Source organism: Notothenia rossii, assembly GCF_949606895.1.
Source record: "Notothenia rossii genome assembly, chromosome: 6".
Classification (NCBI taxonomy): Eukaryota; Metazoa; Chordata; class Actinopteri; order Perciformes; family Nototheniidae; genus Notothenia; species Notothenia rossii.
In genome coordinates this window covers 50,495,428-50,509,820 of record NC_136909.1, presented here as the reverse complement: position 1 = coordinate 50,509,820, position 14,393 = coordinate 50,495,428, and the positions used below count along the sequence as shown (strand labels likewise).

Genomic DNA, 14,393 nt, shown 5'->3' with positions numbered 1-14,393 from the left:
TCAAATGTGCAGAGGACTCCCCAAGTGCTGTGTTTAATTTATTTTAAAGTAGGCCTGTGTATTATTTTTAATTATCCTTTTAGGAGTTATTTGTTTCTTATTAGAGGTTAACAGTTTTATATAATGTAATAAATAGCCTAATAAATGCAAAAAACTGTAGTATTTGTCTGATATAACAATAAATACAACTGTATTAGCTATCAAGCTATTAAATATGTTTTGCGGCTCCAGACAAAAACATTTTTGGGAAAAAGGAGCTAAATGGCTCTTTTGGTCAAAAAGGTTGCAGACCCCTGCCCTAGGAGGAGTTCGCAAGAATGTGCTTAAAATGGCTGAAAAACGCACATTTTTCCAAATGGCCGACTTCCTGGGGGGCGGGGCTAATGGAAGGTAATTTGAAATATGTGTGCAATCATAATAGTAATATGTATACAGCGTCTCGTGAATATCAGAAAAACTATATGCGAGCAGTTTGGAGCAATTTGCAATTTTTCCGATCATTCCCCTAGGACAGGGGTGCCCACCATATTTGCCAACCTTGAGACTTCAGAAATCGGGAGCATTTCAAAATGCAAAATGGGGGGGGGGGGTGCTAGTGGATCGCCGGAGCTGTTAGAACTACCATATAAGCATGTTAATCTAAGTGCAATGCCTTGCGGCCTGTAGCACCATCCTTGATGGAGCATATGTGTGGACAGGAAAGGAGTGAGCAGAGAGTAGAGTAGTTGTCGATTTGTTCTGTTTTCTGTGACTATCTGCCTCACCCTCAGACTTTCAGTTGCGCGCGCTACTAAAGAGAAGTTTTACCATGGAAACCAAACAATGGTGTAGCTGTATTAAAGTCCGAGTGGAAACAGTCCTGAGTAAATCTGATTTTGTCAAAAATCGGGAGAAATATGACCCCGGGAGGAAACCGGGAGAGGGCAATGAAATCGGGAGTCTCCTGCGAAAATCGGGAGGGTTGACAAGTATGGTGCCCAACCTTTTTTGAACCGAGAGCTACTTTTAAAGTTGCCAGTCTGCCGAGATCTACCGGTCCAAATAGAGAGTCGTAGCCAGTGGTGTAGTCTACGTGATACGCAGGTATACGCCGTATACCCACTAGAAAATGCCAGTGATTTCCGTATGCCCTCTTAAAAATGAGCGATGATACGTAACAACATCATTTTGTGACTTCGCTTTCACGCTTTCGCCCCCTTCTGTGTTAATACTTTTGGACGTCTGGGGCTTCCGTCGCCTTTGGCCTGTTGCTAAGCAACAGCAACACACTTTGTTCGGCTCTGACAAACCCCACGTTTCTCTAACGTTATCAGAATTTGATCCTTCCATCATTCAAGTTCGCGGAGCGCTAAACAGGAAGCAAACATGAAACGAAAACAGACAAATATTTTAATGTTTTCCGAAGTTTTCCCCTATTACCACTACAGAAGAAGAGCCAGGTCAGGCGGCTGTCCTAAAGGTGACAGAGAACGAGTCCGGCGCTACCGCAAATTTACCCGGTAAGTGGAATTAGCATGGTTATCATTAACGTAACAGTAGCTGGAATGTAAGAACAGGCATCCTTGGTTAGAGTGGAGGGACAGAAAGTTAGGTAAATGTCAGCAGACATGCAAAGGAAAGCTGATCTAAACAACAGAAATTCATAAAGTCAATGACTATGCAAATGAGAGTTAATTCATGGTCATGTTAAAAGTGCATTTAAAACATTTGCACCATTATATTACTATATGTTAGTTATCAGTAGTTGTCAAATAATTAGCTATTGAAAAAGTGGAAGATTTTTCTCCTTTTATCTGCTTTTCATGCATTTGTTAGCCATGATGTAAATATTGTAAGCAGTTTATTAAATACTTTTGAGTAAATCTTGGCTCTTTTCTGCAGATATTATTGGTAAAAACTTGTATTATGCTAATTAGTCATGGTTTTGTTTATTTCCAGGTTGTGCTCTTTGCAGCGCTACAAAATCAACAGATGTCCTCACAGAACAACGAGTGTCTATGTCTAAGGAGTGGGTGCACTTTAAGATCCAGTCCTCAGATTCAAGCAGATCAACATCTCTGGCCTCTTTGAGAAACAAGATTAGACGACATGAGACGTCCAGAGCACACAAAATAGCCCAGGAGCTCACGGAGAAGGGTGGACAGGATTTAGTTGGAAATTTGGTGAGAGCTGTGTCAGAGACAGTGTTTGCAGTAGGCCATATTGAGATTTTGATAAAAATGTTGATTAATTGTTCAACCCTAGAAGATAAGTGGGCTTTTTCCATCATTGTTCATTCTTTTATTTTTTTATTGTTAATGTCTCTGGCAGTTAAAAGTCACATAAAAATGCTTATAATACATTGACATGTTGATAACACATAACCAGTCTCAAGACTAGTCTATGCATTACTAAGTGTGATGGTGTTCATGAGGTGTTGCTTCGAGACAGGATGAATACAATTATTACAGTATACCCACTACAAAAAAGTAGACTACACCACTGGTCTTAGCCATTACTGACAGCCTACTACCAGGTAAATACACACTTCTACTTCTATAAAACTGACCTTTGTACGATGAATACTTCATAAAATACTGCAGATCCTTTATCTTACCTCTTTGTAATCTACACACATACAAGTATTTCACTGAAGCTACACAACAGTGTTTTTGATACAGAGTTGGAGTTTATTCACACGTCACATACTACAGTGGGTAATGTTTTCAAGAAACATTGAACAGTGCTGCCACATATGACACAGGAAGAAGAAAAAAAGACTGAACCCTTTCTTTGCCATTATTATTATTTAAAAATAGTGTTGCTACAAAAGTATAAATTAGGCTTACTAGTAAGACAACATAGATCTGAAGCTACACAGGAATCTACTGCCAAAGTGCAATAAAAAAAACAAAATTAATAGAATCAAACCCTTTCTTTGTTGCATTTTAGTAAAGTATAAAAAGAAATGCCTTTAAAATAGGATGCAAGCAACACTAGTTTCTTAACCTGAATTGATAATAGACTATAATCCATTTAAGTTTGCATTCTTATACCATTTTGTACAATAATTATAATGAATAAGTATAAACAAACTAAAACTTACAGCTGATTAATAACGGTATCTAACTTGAATTTTTATTATATCAAAAACCTGTTGAAATGCTACTGTTATTTTTACTGTCCCCCAAAAGCGCATCTGCAGCCTCCAGGAATGCTTCTTTCACAACTTCGCCGTCTTTGAAAGATTTCATGTGTTTCGCAAGAACTTGACTGACACGATAAAATGCTATGGTAGCAGCCTTGCTCTTGTTGTTGGGCCTGGTGAAAATGGACTGCTGTGCATTTAGCTGTCCTTTCAGGTCCCTCCCCTTTTGGGAGCGTAGGGCAGAATTAGGAGGGAATTCCGTCTCGTAGCGTTTGTGCACTGTTTTGAAATGCCGCTCCTAAATTACCCTTCTTCGATAAAGCCACGCTCGCATTGCAGACTCATCTGCAATGCGAGCGTGGCTTTATCAAAGAAGGACAGAAGGACTTTGAATTTGAATGGGTAAAAAAATAATCATCCCCCCACTCGGAGTAAAAATGTTTGCTTCTGCCATACTTGCGGTCTTGTGTGTGCGGACTGTCACTCCTGTTGACACGGACAACATCAGCGAACTAGTTTGGACTGCCAACTAGCCCCGCCCCGACACATGGGGTCACGCCGGCCAATCTCAAAGCTTTGATGCGTTCAAGTGCATTATTCTAGCACAGGAAGATTATGTTATAGGACATTAACGATAAAACAGAATATTGTTGTTCTATTTTTAGACACATCTCGACTGGGAATCTCCCCGCGATCGACCGATCGACTGGTTGGGCACCCCTGCGCAAGAATGTGCTTAAAATGCATGAAAAACACACATTTTTCAAAATGGCCAACTTTCTGGGGGGCGATCTGATGGAAGGCAATTTGAAATATGTGTGCAATCATAATAGAAATATGTATACAGCGTTTCGTGAATATCGGAATAACTATATCCGAGTAGTTTGGAGTAATTTGCGACAAAATCGTCAAAAATGGTGTATTCGCTGTTAGCTTACGACCTCCACGATTGAGCTATCAACAATGTTCTTCTCAATTTAGGATCATATTGGATAGGGGCTGAACTTGTGCTGGACTGGAATTTTTCCAATCATTCCCCTAGGAGGAGTTTGCAAGAATGTGCTTAAAATGCATGAAAAAGGCACATTTTTCAAAATGGCCGACTTCCTGGGGGGCGGGGCAAATGGAATCTATTTAGAAATATGTCCGCAATTCCATGAGGAATGTGGAATGAGGAATGTCTGTCCAAAATGTTTGAAGTTCTGAGAAACTATATGTGACTACCACACAATAGGGGGCGCTAGTGAAAAGTTTTTTGGAAAAATTACGTTTTTTATTTACATTCTCGAAAAGGTCGTGGGCTTTGACCATAGACTGTATATATAAATGGACGTAGGATCCATGACGTCACCCATAGGATTCTGCAGGGTTGCCGAGAAGCCCTTAGTAGGCGGAGTCGGCCACTAACGGTTCGACAGTGACGTCAGAGTTCAACTCCCGCCTTCTCCAGCCTGCTCCAAATAAGGGCAAAGAGGCAGAGCCAAGGCAGGACTCAACAGTCAACTTTATGTTTCTTATTGTCTAAAGCATTTGTTATTTTCATTTCCCCCCTCTCATATTCAGTGTGGACGGATTGAGACAGCGTGGTGTCCAGAAAACTGCAGAGACTTCAGGGAGAAACCTCTGTGTGATGGACGTCCTGTCTGTTGGTTTGGAGAAGACTGAGGGTCTTTCCTCTGCGAGGAGGACCAGGCCTGATGGAGGAGCCCATGCTGGGCAAAGCTGATACCAACTGCATAGGCCTAGTCTGTCACTTTATTTGACTAAATGTGTTTACTTATACATTTAATAGTTTTACACCTTCTGTCCATATGTGCTTTTTATTGTGTTCTCCCTCCCTCACTGACACTATGACAATACACCTACACGGACCACTATTGCGGTAAGCATGTTGTAACTTCCGGTTGTTGTTGTCATCTCCGGGTATCCCTTGTGCCTGTTCTGTTGCTGATAGCTTATTATCTTAACTTAATCGATCGTTTTAAAACTCTTGATCACGGCAACTGCCTGACGTTGTAATCACACGTTACTACAGCTTAAGCACTCACAAACTCTCCTTCTCTTAGCGACTGTAACTCCACAGTTGCCTACACTCTTTTCGGGTTTGCTAACGGTAGCTACTTTAGCTTGATAGCTAGCCATGGCTCTTTCCCCACCCTCGGGTGCTATTTCCTGCTCTAACTGTCTCATGTTTGGTTACTCCCCTACCTCCTTTACTGGTACCGATACATGTGTCAAATGTAGTATAGTTGTTAGGTTGGAGGCGGGAATCATAGCCATAGAAGCCCGGCTCCGCATCTTAGAAAATAACTCAGCTACAGTAAAGCCCATGTTAGCCGGTGCGGACCGGCAAAAGGTAGCTCCTCTTAGCCGTCCCCCGGCAACTCCCGAGCAGCAGGGAGAATGGGTGACTGTTCAGAAGGGGCATAACGCGAAACCCGCAGGTCCCCACCAACCCGTTCACGTATCTAACAGATATTCCCCACTCAGCGAGACATCCGCTGAGAAGCCAACTCTGGTTATTGGTAGCTCTATTATGAGACACGTGAATTTAGAGACCGAAGCGTCCACAGTCACATGCATTCCGGGGGCCAGAGCGGGCGACGTTGAGGCGCATCTTAGACTGCTGGCTAAAAATAAACGTAAATACAGTAGGATTGTTATTCACGTCGGTGGTAATGATGTTCGTTTACGCCAATCAGAATGCACCAAACTTAATGTGGCGTCGGTGTGTAGTTATGCTAAAACAATGTCGGACACCGTAATCTTCTCTGGTCCCCTCCCCAATCTGATCAATGATGACATGTATAGCCGCATGTCATCATTTCAGCGCTGGTTGTCTTGGTGGTGCCCAGCAAACAATGTGGGCTTCGTGAATAATTGGACATCCTTCTGGGGAAAGCCTGGTCTGATTAAGAGAGACGGCATTCATCCTACTTTGGAAGGTGCAAATCTCATTTCGGCAAACATTTCAGGGCTCTGTGGACTTAATCCATGACAAACTGGAGTTGAGACCAGGAGGCAGAGTCGCAGTCTTACACGCTTCTCTGCGCTCTCTCCTAGGCAGTCATCCATAGGAATCCCGAACCCAATAAAATACCCAATATTAACGGTGTGTGTGTCTGCCCAAGGACAATTTAAGGTAAAACCTAATAGAGGTGTCATACATAATAACCTAATAAAAGTAAATGTAACAACTACTACAGTGCAACAAAACAGGAAGATTAAATGTGGTCTCTTAAACATAAGATCTCTAGCATCTAAAGCAATACTGGTAAATGATTTAATATCAGATTATAATATTGATATATGCTGTCTCACTGAAACTTGGTTGAGACACGAAGAATATGTCAGCATAAATGAGGCCACTCCACCCAGCCATATCAATACTCATATTGCCCGAGGCACGGGCCGAGGAGGTGGAGTTGCAGCAATCTTTGACTCAAGTTTACTTATCAATACTAAACAAAAATTAAATTATACCTCCTTTGAAAGCCTCATTTTCAGTCTTACGCATCCGACCTGGAAAACTTTGCAGCCAATCTTATTTGTTACAGTGTACCGTGCACCAGGTCCTTATTCAGAATTCTTATCAGAATTCTCTGAGTTTTTATCAGCTTTGGTACTTAAAACAGATAAAGTAATTATCGTAGGTGACTTTAATATTCATGTTGACGTTGATAAAAATAGCCTTACTGTTGCATTTAACTCTATATTAGATTCTGTTGGTTTCTGTCAGAGTGTAAATAAACTAACCCACTGCTATAATCACACTCTTGACCTTGTTCTGACTTATGGTATTGAAATTGAGCAACTATTAGTCGAACCGCATAATCCTGCTTTATCCGACCATTTCTTAGTAACTTTTGAAGTACTGTTACTAGACTACAAAGCATTAGCCAAAAGCTCCTGCAGCAGAAACCTATCTGTTAGTGCTATAGCCAAATTTAAGGAAGAGATTCCACCAATACTTAACTCGATAGCATGTCTGCATGTAGGGGAGGAAACTTATACAAAATGTACACCACCCCAAATTGATCATGTTGTTGATAGTGCTACAGATGCGCTGCGAATAAAATTAGACTCTGTTGCTCCTTTGAAAAAGAAGAAAATAAAACATAGATTAGCTCCATGGCATAATGCCGAAACCCGCAAAATAAAGCAAAAGTCGAGACAACTTGAAAGGATATGGCGTTCCACTAAACTTGAAGAATCTTGTTTAATTTGGCATATTACTCTCAATGAATATAAGAAAGCACTGCGTAAAGCGAGAGCAGCCTACTACTCTTCATTAATAGATGAGAATAAGAATAATGCAAGATTTCTTTTCAGCACTGTAGCCAGGCTGACAGAGAGCCACAGCTCGACTGAGCCTTCTATTCCCATAGCACTCAGTAGCAATGATTTTATGTGCTTTTTTAACGATAAAATTGTTACTCTTAGAAACAAAATCAATGACCTCTTGCCTTTGACCAGTATAGTGTTATCAACAGCTCCCGGAAACGTAAGTTCTAATATTACACTAGATAGTAAACTAGAATGCTTTTTAGCCATAAACCTTGAACAATTAAATTCAATTATTCTCTCTTCTAAACCATCAACGTGTATCTTAGACCCGATTCCAACTAAGCTGTTAAAAGAAGTTTTTCCATTAATTAGCACTTCTTTATTAAATATTATGAATATGTCTTTATTATCAGGCTATGTTCCACAATCATTCAAAGTAGCAGTGATAAAACCGCTTCTTAAAAAGCACAACCTCGATCCAGAGGTTTTAGCCAACTATAAACCTATTTCTAATCTTCCGTTCCTCTCAAAAATTCTTGAGAAAGCAGTCGCAAAACAGCTGTGTGATTACTTAAAAAACTATGATTTATTTGAAGATTTTCAGTCTGGCTTTAGAACACAACATAGCACAGAGACAGCTCTGGTTAAAGTCACAAATGACATTCTAATAGCCTCTGACAAGGGACTTGTCTCTATTCTTGTCTTGCTCGATCTTAGTGCTGCATTTGATACTATCGACCATGATATCATATTGCAAAGACTAGAGCACTTAGTTGGCAGACAGGGAACTGCTTTAGGCTGGTTTAGGTCCTATCTATCTGAACGCTCTCAGTTTGTACGTGTCAACGATGAATCTTCCATGCAAACCAAAGTTAGCCATGGAGTGCCACAGGGCTCAGTGCTTGGACCTATTTTGTTCACCCTATATATGCTTCCGTTAGGCAATATTATAAGGAATCATTCTGTAAACTTTCATTGTTATGTGGATGATACTCAACTATATTTATCAATCAAGCCTGATGAAATTAATCATCTAAATAAAATTCAAGACTGCCTCAAGGACTTAAAAACGTGGATGACCTTACATTTTTTGATGTTAAACACGACCAAAACTGAAGTTATTGTACTTGGCCCGAAGAATCTACCAAACAAATTATCTAAAGATATACTAACTATGGATGGCATTAATTTGGCCTCCAGTGAGACTGTAAGGAATCTTGGTGTTATATTTGATCAGGATTTATCCTTTAACACCCACATAAAATCAATTTCAAGGACCGCCTACTTCCATCTACGTAACATTGCAAAAATCAGGCATATCTTGCCTCAAAACGATGCAGAGAAACTAGTCCATGCATTTGTTACTTCAAGGCTGGATTATTGTAACTCCTTATTATCAGGGTGTACCAAGAAGTCAGTCAAGTCGCTTCAGCTGATTCAAAATGCTGCAGCTCGTGTACTAACCAGAGTTAGGAAAAGGGACCACATTACTCCTGTTCTGGCTGCCTTACACTGGCTCCCTATAGAACACAGGATAGAATTTAAAATTCTTCTTCTCTCCTACAAAGCCCTTAATGGGCAGGCGCCATCTTACCTTAAAGAACTCATTATACCCTATTGTCCTACTAGGGCATTGCGTTCCAAGAATGCAGGGTTGTTGGTTGTTCCTAGAGTCTCTAAAAGTACAATGGGAGCCAGAGCCTTTTCTTATCAAGCTCCACTTTTGTGGAATCAGCTTCCAGTTTGTGTTCGGACGGCAGACACCCTATCCGTTTTTAAGAGTGCGCTTAAGGCCTTCCTTTTTGATAAAGCTTATAGTTAGGGCTGATTAGATTCAGCCCCTAGTTTTGCTGATATAGGCTTAGTTTGTCGGGGGACATCTTACTTCTTCCTTCTCTCTGTCTATACCTGTGTACTCTCATGTTCCGATTAACCCAGCTTCCCCAAATGTCTTTCTTTTTGGTGTCTATATACGCCGGGATCCGGAGTCATGGATGATCCTGCGGTCCTGTGTCATGGATTGCGAGTCCTGGATCTTGAGTCGTGGCTGTGGTCCTGGATCATAAGTCCTGGATGGATATACTCGTGGATTCATCTTCCTATTATACACACATGCATTTCCAAACATTTGGACTACCTATGTTGCAAATGTATTATCTTTTCAATTTATACACGGCATCTATTGCACGTCTGTCCGTCCTGGGAGAGGGATCCCTCCTCTGTTGCTCTCCCTGAGGTTTCTCCCATTTTTCCCTTTAAACTGTGGGTTTTCTCTGGAAGTTTTTCCTTGTACGATGTGAGGGTCTAAGGACAGAGGGTGTCGTATTGTCATACTGATATTCTGTACAAACTGTGAAGTCCACTGAGACAAATGTAACATTTGTGATATTGGGCTATATAAATAAACGATTGATTGATTGATTTATTTAAAACATGTTTGATTAAGTTTTGGTTGACATTTCGATAAATTGTATTTGTATTTGCACTCCTTTTGTCCATTATTCTTACTGAAAATATTAGATTACACATTCACATCTGACTGAAGATTCGCCCCATTTATTTGTGACGTTGCAAACTCTGCGGTACAAGGCACAATTGATGTGAAGCTCATAAAGCGAGGCAAATAGAAATAATTAGCTGATGGACTGTAGATGTGGAAATAGGTGCATTCGATCAGATGACTGTTTTTACAATAAAAGTAGTTTCTTAATGTACTGGTCTTAAAATCTCATAGCATCAGCTTTTAATTTTCCTCTTGGATGTTCTTCTTGACCCTCAGAGAAGGAGAACATGTCGTGTCTTTCAGGCATGTCCTTTCCTAACAAAAATTACAGGAAACATACCATTTATTGTTGTTTATGAAAGCGGTGTGTTTGAGTGTTTAGGGGCTGTGGATATAATTATTTTGTAATTGTAATGTTTTTTTTTTATTTCAACATTGAGCTACAAAGACAATCAGATTATAAATGAAAAGTATGAAGTTCATCAACATTGAAATATATGTTATTATCAAAATAATATTTAACTGTTATCAAAATGTAGTGCAACTGCAGAAGCTTGCTCTGTTGTCTCACTGAAAGAATAACTTTTACCACGTTTTTTTGAACAATATTCAGAGATAAATAGTAGCAGTTCTCACTATGTGTTAAATATCTTTGCCTGTAATACATTAAATTAGAAAATTGACAAAATCCTATTGCTTGTTAACATCTAAATGTAACTTTTTGCACAGAAAAAACCCTTGACTTCACTGGTGTGTAGGTGATCTAGTATTGTTTAATGGAATGTATATCAGTGTATTAAAGTCAATACTTCATTCATTTAAACAAATATCTTTCTTGATTCTTTGTACAGTATGAAAAATAGAGTCTTTGTACCTGTGCTGAAGTTCGCTGCTGTGAGGAGTCCAGTTCTGTCTCTCACTCTCTGGTCCAGCCTGTCAGCATCACCTGGACACCTTAAACAAACAGATATATATGTAAAGTACCATGTGTACAAACAATATAACTGATTCTCTTCTGTTGAACATGTTGGATTGTGTATTGTCCGAGTCAGGGTCCTTTTTATTTTACTCTAACTTTGGAAGTTGTATTACCAATGCTTACTGTTTATTTGATACCCATTTGGCAATGCAATTAATAAAAACAACAAGGTTTGGGTTCGTTCTTCAGATGACTGTGACGTTAACGTGTAAGCTCAATAATGAACTCCAGCTCAACCAACAATATTGTAATATCTAAGTAATCATCTTGAAATATGACTAATAATTGTAATATATACACACATTTTATTGTGAGGTTGATTTCACATACACTACTACTTCGACATTAGCTTGTCTACATACTTGAGCATAGCCAATTTAAATTAACCTTAGTGATGCATACAGTTCCTACCTACATAATAAAATATCTCTCTAAGTTACAAGGATGACCTTATTTTATCAACCTCAAACCGAAGCTGTTTGTTCAACAGTATTATCCCACTTTACACTTAACACTTCTCTATTTTGTTTTAACCTTTATATATACAGTCTATGATTTTAACTTGGAGGCTACGATTAGCATCGTTAGCACCGATGTAGCTACCACTCGCTTCCACGCTAACCCAAGCCTTAACATTCATTACGTCGATTAAAATCATTAAAACATAAATAAAGCACTCGAATTTCACTTACCGCAAAACCGCATTCATGCACCGTCTGTTTTAACCGCAGAGCGAGTCACAATAACCCGATATATAAGCATGAAGAACAAACAAACACGGCCGGGGGCAAGTTGTGTTCCCTGGATGAGCTGAACAGGCAGAGTGCCTGTAGCTTCAAGGAGCTAGCTAGCAGAGAGACAAGAAGCTAGCAGCAGCAGTCACTTGACAGAGCCGTCACTCAATTTGACTACGCCCTAATTTATGCAAAAACTTTAAGACCTAATATAAATAAAAGGGTCGTGTTAGAAAACAATTCACTCACAGATCCATAATCATGAAGGTGGAATCTAACTATATCGATAATAAAATGTATGGAGCCAGGGGTAGAAACATGTTTTTTTCTGCTGTAAAATTGGGCATTTTAACATGGGGGTCTATGGAAATTGCTCCTTTCTGCAGCCATTGCCTATCGGCCAATATATGACCTGCAGTGTGTAGCACTTCCGTATTGGCGTCCCGGCTCCTCCCCAGAGTTTGCCGCTTGGCTTTGACGTGTTTCCCAAGTTTTGCATTCCGAAGCACATTTTAGCACATCGTCATAAAAAAAGTACAGGCCACGCCCACATTTGTCATTCATTGTGACACTTTAAATATAAGTTCATAATCATCCCCAGAGTATGTCTAAAAATAAAAAAAATATTTCATCCATCAGTTCATGAGTTATACATTTGTCATGTTTTTGGCACCACCTATAGTCCAAAATGAAAATTACTTGTGCCTATTCCCCAATACAAACTGAACCTTCCCACCAAAATGTGTGTTTTTTTGGTACATTGTTGATGAGTTATGAGCATTTCAATATAAGCCCCGCCTTTTTGCGAACACGTTTAGAGTAATGACGGCCACATTTATCGACTGAACATGCTCACTTTCTACGATGATGTGTCTGACCCTCCAGTGATACTGTATACTGAGTTTGGTGAATATTTAACTGTTTTTGAAATTATGCTAATTAAAAAAAAGAGCAGGTCCACCCGAATAAGTGTGCAAAATTTCAGGTCATTCGGAGTTACAGTGCGACTTGGTAAATCTTTCCAAAAATTGAAATGGCCATAGGTGGCGCGAGAGAGCATGCTAGACAATTGAGTCCAGAATATTGTAGTTTACACCGATTCTGGAATCCGTGCAAAATTATACAACTTTTGAAGCATCCTAAAGACCTCAAAAACAGGAAACGCCAGCAGAAAAATAAGAAGAATTCCTCCAATAACAATAGGTTCCTCGCACTTCGTGCTAGGACGCCGTTGGGTCCTAGCGCTCCGTGCTCGGGCCCTAATTAATATAGCCGGCATTTTATTAATCATTCATACAACACTTTCACAAACCCCTCATCCACCCCAGTGAAACCCAATCTGCTATCATGGACAAAACAACAATAATCGAACCTGGGTAGTCTGTAGTTTCTCTCTCTGGTAATCCAATGACCATCAGTCCTTTTTCTGGAGAGTGGAATCCTTTATAATCCTTTCTCTGGTGAGTAGAATCCTTTATAATCCTTTCTCTGGTGAGGAAAAGACAAAAACTGCAGCTCCAAAAACTTTCGTCGGTTCTGCTAGTTCCTGGTTCCCCGCAGCATCAAAAAAGCACATCATCAAACAATTCGAACACACTCTTACACACACAGGGCCCACACTCAGCTGCCACTCATTGAGCCTCATTAACAACCAACCCTGGCCTGCTCTTCCTCTCCTCCCTCATAATCAGACTCTGCTGCCCCAGCACTGCCCCAAGTGGGAGCTGCTGTTTATTACAAGTTGAAAAACTCACTGCATTATTTGAGTGGGTTACATTCTCCCCCCCTAAATCTGCATGCATACTTGTATGTTGCACCCTACACTATCTCAGAAGTTAAAGGGGTTAACTGGTATATATAGGGTACAGTGTCAAAGTTGAGAGTTTGGGAGAAAGCCTGATCCAACCCATTTAAGATAGAGTGCATAAGTTTCACCAGGGGGTTCCCTAAGGTTTGATATGTTAGCCTATCAGGAGCTTTTCTTTCTCTGGAGGATCTTCTCAGTACTCAGCCCCTTTCACACCAACACGTTTTCAGCTCCGGCTCGGAGTACCGGTTTTTCCTGTTCACACCGCAGCGGCGTCGCCTCTTAGCTCCTGAATCCGGTTCACTTCCAGCTCCAAAAAATTGTCGGTCTAGAGGCAAGAGCTTCGGGGCTAAGAGGCGGCGTCGCTTACGTCGAGGCGTGCAGGACACTAAACCCACCTCCCCTGAACATGGGTCGACTGAAGAGTCTCGTCATGCCTGCCTACAAGCAGTAGTGCTGAGCAAAGTGACTAGAAGGCAATCACACATTTATAAAAAGAAACACACTATAAAGTCAGGCAAGACTAACCAGGCTTTGTGTGATTCTGTTTATTTGTACCTTACTTTGACCATCCGTTCACTGTTATTGATCATTGTGGAGAGCAGGCAGACGTTTTGTTTTGTATTATAGCAGCTATCGGATGGAATCAATACATGGGCTGCACAGGTTGTCGTGTCCGACTATCACAAGTAGAATCATAATGAAAAATATGCCGGTAAAATGTGCCTGTACAAAACAGCTTATGCCACAGTAGGATAGCAATAGCAAGTAGTCAGTTTACCTTCGGTTGCTATGCTAACATCCATTTTATACCAGAGACACTTTAATAACAGCGTTGTGATGCCAAACAGCGTCAATTCAGACTGACACACATTCACTTAAGGGGAATTGGGGATATGTATCAGCTGCTTGTGTGACAGTCAGACAGTGAATACTTTAGAGATGCCGCTCTAAAG

The 14,393-nt window shown here is 40.3% G+C and overlaps 1 long non-coding RNA gene across 1 annotated transcript; it reads right to left on the bottom strand.

Annotated features, from left to right (window-relative positions):
* Positions 1-4,691: 4,691 nt before the first annotated feature.
* LOC307042769 lies at positions 4,692-13,745 on the bottom strand. Its single transcript, XR_013809238.1, has 3 exons — positions 13,003-13,745; positions 10,792-10,871; positions 4,692-10,232 (listed from the first exon to the last, which is right to left on the bottom strand). It is a non-coding gene; the product is annotated as an uncharacterized lncRNA (long non-coding RNA).
* Positions 13,746-14,393: the final 648 nt, after the last annotated feature.